This window comes from Molothrus ater, chromosome 1, assembly GCF_012460135.2.
Source record: "Molothrus ater isolate BHLD 08-10-18 breed brown headed cowbird chromosome 1, BPBGC_Mater_1.1, whole genome shotgun sequence".
Taxonomy (NCBI): Eukaryota; Metazoa; Chordata; class Aves; order Passeriformes; family Icteridae; genus Molothrus; species Molothrus ater.
In genome coordinates this window covers 6,215,647-6,227,372 of record NC_050478.2, presented here as the reverse complement: position 1 = coordinate 6,227,372, position 11,726 = coordinate 6,215,647, and positions in this window count along the sequence as shown.

Sequence of the window (11,726 nt, the reverse complement as noted above, 5' to 3'; positions counted from 1 at the left end):
TTGCTGGTCCTAATTCAATGGCACAATTAATCCTTTGCTGGGCAGAGCTGCTGTGGTGCTGCTGCTGTGGCATTTCCAATGGCCAGATGCTTTGAATTTCTTCATTTTTACCCTAGTGGATTCCTGCAGATGCCAGGCAGAGATTTAACTTTCCAGGTGCTTTCAAGCTCTGAAAAGCTGTGTATGTCAAGAGGAACATTCAAAATCACGAGTCACATCAGCCAGCATTGTCTGGGGAAGTGAAGTGTTTCTCGAGAATATGCAAGTTTGAAGAAGAGAAATCAGCCTACCTCTCTCAAGCCTTATTCCAGCTCTTTAATTATAAAATCTGATGGTTGCTGAGCTTCTTTTGGCCACTCAAAGGAGAATGAATTTCTAAATTTGTACTGTGGGGAATTTGTATTGTGGGAAATTATTACCACTCCTACCACAACTTTAGGGTATAAACTCTTCTCCATGCTAAGGAACAGCTCAGAGGGTTTGTGCATGGGGATGTTGGTGCGTTTGAGAATTCCTTAGCTCCCATCCCCAGGCTTTAACTCCTCTCCTACATTATGGGATAAGTTATAATGCAACCCTGGAAATTTTTGGTGAGGAATTTGTTAATGCGCATACAATATAATGAAGTGTAGGCAACACCTGTGGCTGGCATTTTCCATCTTGCCATGGAGTTTAACAGTGAAATCAGGGCTGAGATCCATTATCTGAGAGAGAAGGAGGGAAGGAGTGAGGGAGAGACAGTCTGTTTACTTAAGAATCCCTCCAAAGAGCATGGGATAAGGAAATGAGGAGACTGGTGGAACAGTCAGTCCTTGTTTGGTTGGCTGACTGCAGATTGAACAGATCAAATATTTACTGGGGCTCCCAGTGCAGAAGAATAGCTGGATCTCTGGGTGATTGGAAGCAAAGTGATACTGAGCCCTGTTAAAATATCATAATGCCTAATGCATAATGCAATTTTTCAGCCTCTATGCTGCTTTTCAGCTATACCCCTGCTTGGGAAATCTGTTCATCACTGCAATAATTTTATCCTTGGAGGAAGGTGAGCTGGGGAAGAAAAGATACATTAGAATTGGGGTAATGAGTGATTTTGTGAAGGGAAAAAGGTGCCACTGGTGTGAGTGGAAAGAAACTTTCAGAGGGAAGAATTCATCTGCTGCTGGCAATTCCATGGGCAGGAGAGAATGGAGAGACCCATGTCTCCCCATTCCTGGCTGTAATTCCAGCAGCTCCAGAGCTGCTCCTTTGCTCCTCCCTGAGACACAGGCACCAGGCACAGGACCAGCCTGCATGGAGACATGCTTTTGGCAGATGGCATGGAGAACTTTGACCTGGCTTTTGTTGATGAGCTGTCCAAGCCCATGAAAACAAAGGGTTGATGGGTGAGAGCACACCCGAAACAATCGCACGGGATTCAGGGACACCTGGTTTAGGATGGCAGCAGTGCCCAGGGGCCAGTCTGTGCACTGGGAGATGTGCATAAGGCTGCTACAAGTGTGAAGATCTCCTTTATAGCAATCAGGGAAGCAAAAGGAAGGAAGACACAACCCTGAGTTTCAGAATTGCTGAAATCCTTCAGCCTAATGACTTCATCTGGAATTACAAACACTTGGCAAGCTTTTCTTCTTGAGAGACTGGATGTAAAACAAGGATGACTGCATTAAGTGTGGTGGGTGAAAGGAGAATGAGGCTCAAAAGGCACATGTGCTTTAGCTTGGTGCTCTCCAGCCTTTTAAAGCCTCTGTAAAATCCTGAAGCTTTTACCTAATGTTGATTCATCCTTGCTCTAGGAACACATTCTCTTGTTGCAGCAGATAAGTTGCCAGAGGAAATTCTTAAGGATTTGTCTGATAATGAAAAGATGATTGGAATGGCTGAGTAAAAAGCATAGAATGGTGAGAAAGTAGCAGCAGAGTGGTTTGAAAATAACACGTTCACTTCTCTGTGTGTACAGCTCCATTGAATCTTTTGTGTAAACTCTCAGAATTCCTGGAAAAGAAAAATATCAACCAAAGGTGGCATTTTCCAGGAAACTCTTTTAAAAGAATCATCCTCATATTCATTCAGTAGACACTGCCAATAAACTCGTGTGTGAAATTGCAGAGCCTTTTGAGAGAGCAGTTGAAATAAAGTTTGCAGTTGTTGGTTTGTAAGACAGAGGATTTTCCCAAATATATTGTACTATAACCCCTTCCTCCTTTTTTTCCTGTTGGTGCAAAAGTCAGTCATTTTAAGTAATTGGTTTTCCCAAAACAGTTTTTTTCCTAGAAATAAGAATTAAACCAATTCCTAAACATGAAAAATGGAAACTCTTGAAGTAGAAGTGCTTTAAATGTTCAGCAGTCATGTATCAAAGTTTAATGTAGTGATTCTTTCAGTTGCTGAAATGTGAAAATCAGTTTAATAAACATTTCCTATGGTTATTTCTCTGTGGATCTGTGGATGGAATAATTGACTTGATGGTGGTAGAACCAGAAGAAAATGTTTTCTTCATTCAGGATTCATAAGGAATCAGGAGTGAGAATTAGTAGAAAGTGAGCAAACTGCTCCGTGCTTAAATTCCTGCAGCAAGTAAATTAGTCATGGTGTCTGCTAATGAGCTACAGCCCTCAGTTTTTCATCCAGTGTGTTTGTAATTCCCATGTGTTTCACTTCTCTGGAGGGCCCATGGAAGAGCCAGGTGAGAAGTTCTGCTGCCATCCAGCCTGCATGCAGCTGCAGGCTTCAGTCTGAATTGACCCATGCAGGAGACATGATTTATTGAAGAGGATTGAACACATTAGAGATGGTCTGCTGGAGAGGAAAGAATGCGTTGAAACACTAAGAGAATCCTCAGGGTCAGCCAGATTCAAAATGGAAATCACAGCTGATATTAGTTAATGAACTACTGGGAGAATGGCAGGAGAGAAGATGATTTTTGATCTTGCCAAGCATGTAAGTTTGTTGGTAGGATGGCTGAAGGGCTTTAGATGCTCTCCATAAGTGTCAGAGAGAAAAATGCATCTGCTGGGGAAAAATTTGGGGTGTGTGAGATCAGAATGCCTTGTTGGGAGTCCTGACTCCCTCCTTTACAGAAGCAGCCCGAGGAGATTAAATTTCCAACTTAGATTCCCTAATGATCTGCTCTGGGAGGAATCCTGAAATTGCCACATCCCAGAGCTGGTTCCTGAGGAGGGTGGGTTTAGATCCCTGCTTTTCCATGCAGAGATGGATGGCTCCCCAGGAGAAGGTGGAGAATGGCTAAAGCCATACAAAGGAGAGGGAGGTTTAGAGCTCCTGAATGCATCCTGGTCTCTGCTTCTCATGCTAAGAAGCAATTGAAATACTAAAGGTAATAAAATATGATTTAGTTCATGCTGTGAACTTCAGTTATTTACTTCAGTTCACGCTTTGCATTTTATCTGCTGGGCCTCAGACTGTCTATGTTGATAAATCACCATGTTCCAAGTACAGAAAGGGGAAAGAACACTTTATTTCTTAACTGTTCAATTAAGAAAGCAGAGGAGGAGGGGAAAATGCATGGATCAATATCACTTTTTCCAGAGTTATCAATATCTCTAGAGCTATCATTGTTTTACCCTTTCTTAGCCAGGGATCCTCACCCCCATTTTAAAGGCAGGAATAGCCACTTGTCCAAGAAACCAGGGATAAAAATGAAGTTTCAAACAGAGGTTAACTTCTTCCACTCTACAGAACTGCAGGGTATGGCAGTGCTATGATTAAAAAACATTTCCTCCACCCAGGGAGCCTCTGGGCTCAAATCTTCCATGCAGACACCACGTAGCACGTGGAGGTTGTCAACAGCAGCACAGTAAAATTATGAATTGTGACACTAATTGACAGAGTCTCCCATAATTAAATGGAAGGTTGAAAATTCTTTTCTTTTTTTTTTTCCCTTGCGTTTCTATCCTTTTGCCACTCCCAACAAAGGACAAAATACCAGTCATAATGTCAGCCCATCAGAGCTTTGTCACTTTATCTCAGTTTTAAATGTTATTTGAATGTTAGCTCTATACATTAGCTTTTCTTTATTTGATAAAAAAGCCAAACTGATCATAATAGGCATAAAAGCATCATGAGAAGGTCATAAAATGCATATTGCTCACTGAAATGAGCAGGGCATCTCCCATCCTCTCTATCTGGTAAATAAATGCTGAAGCAAGTTTCTCTATCTTGCTGTTGTTTACACATTTTTTAAGTGTACCCCGAGCTGGTATAAAGTGCCAGATTGACAACTCTGCTTGTTGCCAGAATAGTGACAGAATAGACTCCAGGCAGGGTGAGACACCATCATGCAAATGTGTTCCAAGCCTTTTTTGGACCAGACTGGGATGAAAGGAACTGTTAGGGGTGAAAGATCCTGTGTGTGGCCCATAAAATCCTTTGTCTGTCTCTGTAGTCTAGCATAGATGGTGGTTGCATGTGTCAGAACACAGAAGAAAAAAAAAAGAAAATAAAAAAGAAAAGAAAATAGCATTAAAATATTTACTAAGCACAGACTTGGCCAAGATTTACAAATGCAGTGATTTCAGTGGGGTTCATGCCATTACTTGTGTGTGTGCACATTAAAACACCTCAGAGAGGTGATTTTCAGAAATCACAGGGCACTCCTCTGTGAAACCTGTGCTTCTAAAACAGCACACCCCTCCCTCAAAACCTAAACAATACTTCTGAGTACCCAGCTGACATATAAACAGGACATGAAAATGCCAATAGCTTGTGGCAAGTAGGAAGTTTCACTCTGTAAACTGCCTTTGGATTCTACCCAACCAAACATTCATTAGAATGGAAAGAAATCTCCAGACCCAGAGGTTGCTAGGAAGTCCTTTGGAAACTTGAATAATTACCTGGGACCTGTATGTATTCTCAGCCCAGGAGCTGAATAGGTGCTTTTCCTCATGATCCTGATTTTGTCTCAATGGGGGATTTCAAACTGACCTTCATTACTTTAGACTGACCCATCTTGCAACTCTGGCTCAAAAATCAGGGCAAGCCCATCCTGCTGAAGCTGAAGGTTGCCCAGCAAAGTACATGTATGAATCTATAAAATATCTGTACCTCTACATTATATTACCAGTGGAAACAAATTCCTTTAACCTCCATGCTCACTGGGGGAAGAAAAAGGACCAAAATTACTTTTTTTAACCAGAGAAGGAGCGTGGCTTGAAGGAAAATTGTTGTTTAGAGGTTTGATGAGGATGTCCTCTTGAAATAGAAGTTGAGGTAAGATAAACCAATGTTTCCATGTTTAAACCTGCAGGTGACACATCTAATGGACAAAGCAGCACCATGGGTGTTTTTCACTTTGCAGTTCAAAGCCAGTCGATGTCATGTCAGATTTGGGGGAGTTTTGCTATAAACCCCAACCTGTGGCTGAAAAATCTGTAATCCTTCCATTTATTGCCTCCACAAGAGCTGCTGCCCGGGCAGAAACACCTCAGCAGAGGTTGGTGTAGCCCAGGTTGGTGCTGGTGTGCTCCTGAGAGGTCTGCACACACCAACACAGCCACGGGGAGGGGAACCCAACTGTGCTGCTTCATCAGCTCTTGCAATTAATTGCATTTAATAGCAGAACCAAACAATAGCAATTGATGAATTAATGAGCTAGCAAGAGATGATTAGGAGAACATGATGTGGCTTTCAGAGCCTTAGGACTGACACTGGGATGTGAAAGGGAAGGAAAAACAGGAATGAACAAATGTTTCCATCCACCCATTTTGCCTTCCTGTTCCCAGAAACAGGAAAGGCTCCTGGGAAAAGAGTTCCTGGAAGAGATAAGGCTCATCATAGGAAACAAACCTCTGCAGGAGGTGAAGGATCAGGGATGGATGGCATGGGAGAAGGGCAGAATCATTTTTGCCAGGGTGCCCTAAATCCCCAGTTGATGCATGAACTTGGAGTTCCTTGTGCAGGAAACACACAGCAAAGCCTTGGACCAAACCCACAGCTCTGCATTTAGGACAGCTCAAAGATGAGTGTTTAACTTTACACTTGGGCTAAAGTTCCCTCCAAAATGGTCAAGAGCTATCCAAGAACTCAGAAACAGCAAATGCATTTCTCTGCCTTTTCAAGGGCCACACCTCTTTTAGAAACTGATTTCGAGCCATTTTCAGCCCACTGAGCATTTTGCTTAAGTCCTTTCTTGGCCACTACTGACTGGCTGCTTTTATATCAGGAATGTTCTCCAGCTTACCCTGGACAACAGCACTGCCCTGAACTGGGACCATGTGATCTTTATCATAAAATCTGATTCATCTTTGTCCTTTTCTTCTACATGTTACCCTTATTTCCCTTATTGCTAAGCTTACACTGCTGGGAAGCAGTCTGGCCTGGGACACTGAACACATTCATATTGTGTTATACATCTCCTTCCCTCTTGTGATGCAAGGAGTCAGGGAAATTTGTGATCGAGCTCAACATGAAAACCAACCCACTGCCACTTCAGTCTGGATGAGGAGCTGCAGGCAAAATTCTACCCTTTGAAAAGCTATGGGCTTTTGAGACCCCACAAGGCTTTCTGTCTTGCAAACCACGTGATTTTTGGGGAAAGGAAATTTGGGTGCCTTTCCTGGCACGTGTCTGGGTGATTCCCGTTCAGATGTTGCGATCATACCCGATGGACTCTTAGCCAGGTTCAGCAAGCCAAGGAAGTGCTTGGCTGAGCAAAAGGGTTATTTGGGGCTTGAGTCATGGTGGAAATTAATGTCCCTGAACATTGAGGCCCCAGCTAGGATTGTGAAATCCCTGTGTGTCTGGAGATCTCTTCTGCGAATAACAGCTTTGCTCAGTTGACTTTTAGAATGCCTCTGTTTGGTCCTAATACTTCTACAACATCTTGGGGAAATTTGTCCTAATCCACAACATGCTTATGTTTCTGTTCGTCATAGTCTAAATTTAGGCAAAGAGAAAACTACAGTCCACTCACTTTCCCTGTTGAAAAAAGAGGCTGGGAGGGAGCTTTTACTATTTGCACAAGCTAATGGAGATACATCTCCTAATTCCCCCTTTGTCTCACAGATTTGAAGCTGCTTCTTGCTTGCTGTTAGGGCTGGTAACTGATAATAAAGGTAGCAATTATTTTTACATTGCAGGATGCTCAGTAGAGAGGCTATGCAGGAGTGTCATTACTAAACAGTATTCGATATTTATTCATGTATGTAAATTCCACTGGTTGAAATCTTGACACATTCACAGCATCACATATTTCATTCAGTTTATCCTCTGTAATTGTTCCCAACTGCTCAACAGCTCTGAACGATGAGTCCCATTGAGAGCAGGAGGTACAATGAGTGTAGTGGCTGTTGCTTCATAAATAATCTCAGAACCCTGAGGACTGCAAATGACCTTCTTGCATTTGAGATTGGAAAAAGGAATGCACTGCTTAAAAGCTGTTTGGTGGTTTTGACTTCTACACTCTGAGTCACAGATGTGCTTCCTTAGTCTGTCCTCTTGAGGAGAAGGTGGATGGCACGAAGGGGTATAAGGAACACAGGGTGTGAGAATCATTGCTGTCAGAAAAGTTGATATTTTTACCCTGGTTAGCTTTTTCTCTTTTAGTATTTATTATATAGAATCAGATTGTGCAGTTGACAGGAGCTTCTTGTAACTTAGAAGCATTTTAAGGACAAAAATTTTAAGGTGGATGTATGTAACAGTGGGTGGAGACTGGGGAGCAGAAGATTAGCATGCTATAGCTTTTATTTAAATTTTTTCTCCTGATTTTTCATCTCTGTCTGGAAAGCATTTTGGCATGACTGACTACATTCAGAAAGATTAATTCAGTGGAACTTCTGAACCTGACATTGTAGGCATGTGTAACACCCAGATTTTTTCCTAAAACTGTTCACATTGATGGCCCTGGCATCATTGGAAATACTTGGGAACTATTCCCGAACTGCCTGGAATTTATACTGCAGAATTAGTGCTTTGCAGTGGTCCAGCCAAAGATAAGCCTAAGAAAATGGAGTTCTGACCTGTTATTTGGGCACTGCTTTGTTTACTTACTTCTTAGATACATCAATGCTGAAATTTCACTCTCTCATTGCTGCTATGCCCCAGGGTGCTGCCTGCCTCTGAAAGTATCAACTGGTTCAGCTGAGGGAAAGAGACCCCTCTGAGAGAGCTGAGCTTTAATAACACAGAGATTATGCTTTTCACCTTCACACAGGGCAATTTGGAAGACACTGCTAAACATGTTGAAAGACAAAATCAGGAGGCGAATATTTTCACAAGGCAAATCAACACCAGCACAAGGAAAGGAGGAGAACAAAACAACCAAGATTTTTTTAACATATCTGCATGTTGTTTGTTGCTTTAAGCAACACTTGAGCATTGAAATGAAGCCCAGAGAGGAGGTGGAAGAATACAAACATTATTACTATGTGTAAATGTGGATGTTTTTGAAGAAAGACTTGCCACAAATAATCACAGACTAGAAACTTGCACTGGGGAACAAAAAAGTGAATGGCTGGAGTCCCAAGCCCAGACAAGTGAAAGATAATCAGCAGGCTTGATCTTGCAGAAGGAAAATAGTGAGGAGACTTGAACTCCCATTTAAAAACAAACAAAACTGATCCTGGCATAAAAACGATCTTGGCCTTATTATTGCTGCCTAAAGTTTAAGAACTGCACAGTAGTGATTATCATCATGGAAGGGGAGAAAAACTGCTCCAGGCTCTGGCTGAAATTACAGCATCTTGTCTTCCACAAACCACTCCTCTGCAGCTCCAGATCCCTGCCTATGTGGCAAGAGGCTGCCACTAAAACCTTGGCACGGCCACTGCGTGCTGCAGACAAGACACACTTGCTGAGCTGATGTTCACAGTCCTTTGACATTTGTCCTGTTTTATTGTTTTCTTTGAACTAGGTGATGTTAGACTGAAAGCATATGTTGGCTGCTTGTACAAAGAAAATCATGACCAACCAGCGTATATAAATTACAGCTGGTCTTGTTACTTCTTATTAATAAGAACAAATTTGAGAGGATGTGGTTTATGCTCACCCTGACAAGGATCTTACATCGTGTCTGTCTCCAGAGCAGACTTTGGAGATTCAGAGTTTTGTATTTCTGCTCTTCCATGATGTAACCTGGCCCATCTGCTGAGTTCAGGCTGCATCACAAGCTTAGCAGGAGTTACTGTGGAGAGAGCAGAGTATAAATGATGAAAAGGAGCCTTGACCAGCTAAGCTGCAAAGGCATTTGACAAAAAAAGTCTGTGTCACTGTCACAGTGATTAATACTGAAGAGCATTTTGGTGCCATGAATATTATACTTAAGGAATTATATCAGCATGTTAAAAATGCATCATGAGAGGGCACATTTCATTTGACTTGGTTTCAAAAAGGAACAAGTAATAATACAATTACATAAAACCATGCCAGCAGGGAAAATCATCCTTTCTTTTCTTGGATTGCTGTAACCAGACTCTTTCAATTATCGAGATCCCAAGAATGTGTGCATTTATTAAATTTAAGCTTATCAAGACTCCAGCGATACTGCCCAGTGTTGCCAACCACTTATCGGGTGGTCTCAACAGAAAAATGAAACCTTTCCAAAAATTGCATGCTGAACTAAAGGTGTGCCCACATCTTTTGTGCAGTGTGCAGCTCTGGTCCTCCAAGCCAGAGAAAATCCATTAGAACTACAAAAAAAATGTTGCTAAAAAGGTGGGGAGATTGCTTGCAAATATAAAAAGACTTTGTTAGAAGAGGGCTATACCTGTGCTAGTAAATGAAATGGTCTGGGGCCTGAGGACAGGTAACCCAGCACAGCTTTCTTGTGCACAGCTAAAACCTTCTTCTGCAACAAAACAGGTGGGTCTGCTCCCTGCTGCCTCCTGGCAATCCCTGTTTGGATCTCTCCTGGGGAAGGTGCAGCATCTTCATTGCTGGAGAGTCTAGAGGTTAAAAGAAAACAGGTTAAAAAACATCAGGAATAGTTAAGCTCTACCTGAACCTGCCCTGAGACAGACTCAGTATCTTTCTTCCAGCACCAGCGCTTTCAGTTCTCTTGGTTTATATATATAATACTTTTTGCCCTCAGACGTGCTGCAGTTTTTTGAGGCACTTTTCAAGCCTTACCTTTAACTCTCTTCTGAAGTGGCTGCAGGAGGTGGTGAAGTAATCCTTGCTCATAACAATCTTTGTATTGTCTGTCTGCACACAATGTCCCTTGGGATCCAGCCCCAGGATTGGATGTGTGCTAGACGTGACTATTTTAGCTATCACCTTTCTCTTTAAGCTGTAGGATGCTGCTCTGCTCTTCCTTTCATTTGATGCCATCATCTGTCCTATTCTTCTTCCAGCTTTTTTGTTTGTTTTGTGTTTGCAGAAAGTTCCTTGATTCTGAACTGAATGGAGAGGTCACTAATGGAAACCCTGAGTCTGAAACACTGGGAGGTGAGAGAAAAACTCTGCCCAGCTTTGAGGGACAGCTTCTGGGTATGTTATGAAATTGGCCTTCATTTTTTGTTCCTGTGGCAGGGGACACTACCCTGGAAGCACAGGGATGCGGGCTGTTCCGCATGGATCAGCTGCTGGCTCCATCTCCAGTGACCTGTACCCCCAGCAGTTATTTGCACCAGGATGTGCTCGAGTTTTACATCCACCCCCTGCAGTTATTGATCCGCAGAGGGCAAAGAGCAGCAGGGAGATGGGAGGAGAGGGCAAGTGACACCAGGGGACAAGGCTGCCATCTGGGGACTGAGCTCCCAGGAGAATACATGTTCCAGCTGAGCTTTGTGCTCTTCCCCACTAAGTGTTAGATGCCAAGTCTGATTAATTCAGCCTTCTCCTGCTTTGTCATCGAAACCTCCTTTGTGGTCTAAATTCATGAAAAACATGTTTCTTTTACCAACAAATTGATTTGATTTTCTTTGATAAATTATGAGTTATCACAAAAGAAGAAGCACTTTGTGTGCCTGGTGACAACTTCCTTTGAGGTAGAGCATATTAATCTACATCCTGCATTTGCTTTGAAGTCAGAACAAAATCCTAAATCGTGATGTGTGTGCATGAAAAAGAGACAGACAGCAAGCTCAGTTCTGTTCTACTACATCTGTGTAAATCCAGATCAATGCCAAGGCTGCATCAAGGATAAGGATCAGGCCCATTATGTTATCTCCATGTATATCCCATGCTTGGTAGGGAGCAAGGATTCAGAAAAGGGAGAAGTGAAAATTCCCCATTTTGCCCAAATGCCATCTTGCTGGTGAATGATGTGTTGACCGAAGGATGATCTTGCACATTAAAGGTAATATTGTGTATCTATATAGAACAGCTTAAAGTGAACCAGTAATAAAAAAAGTCAAAGGAAGCAGTTATGGTGGTAAATATCAGAGTGGCACAGACAAAATAAGTCAAAATGTTTTTTACTGACACAACGTCAGGAAGATGTAGAGCTTGTTTCTCCACTTGTACCAGTTTTACAGCCACATAACTCACTGGATGGCAACAGAATAATCCTTGATTTGTGCTAGTTCAAGAGGGTCAAGCCATTACCCAAATTCTTAGGCCAGCATTCTCATTTGCTTTTGCCATAATACAACCTCTTCCTTCCCAAATCTGCCATTTCAAAGCCCGTGAGTCTCCAGCTCTGACGCCTCCAGCACTGAGGGGTTGGATATCTGCAGGAAGATCCTCCTGCCCTGTGTCAGCATCCCATTTGCAAAAACCTTGTTCAAAGTCAATCTGCATAATGAATGCAAGGCTGCAGCCATGGAAAAGTG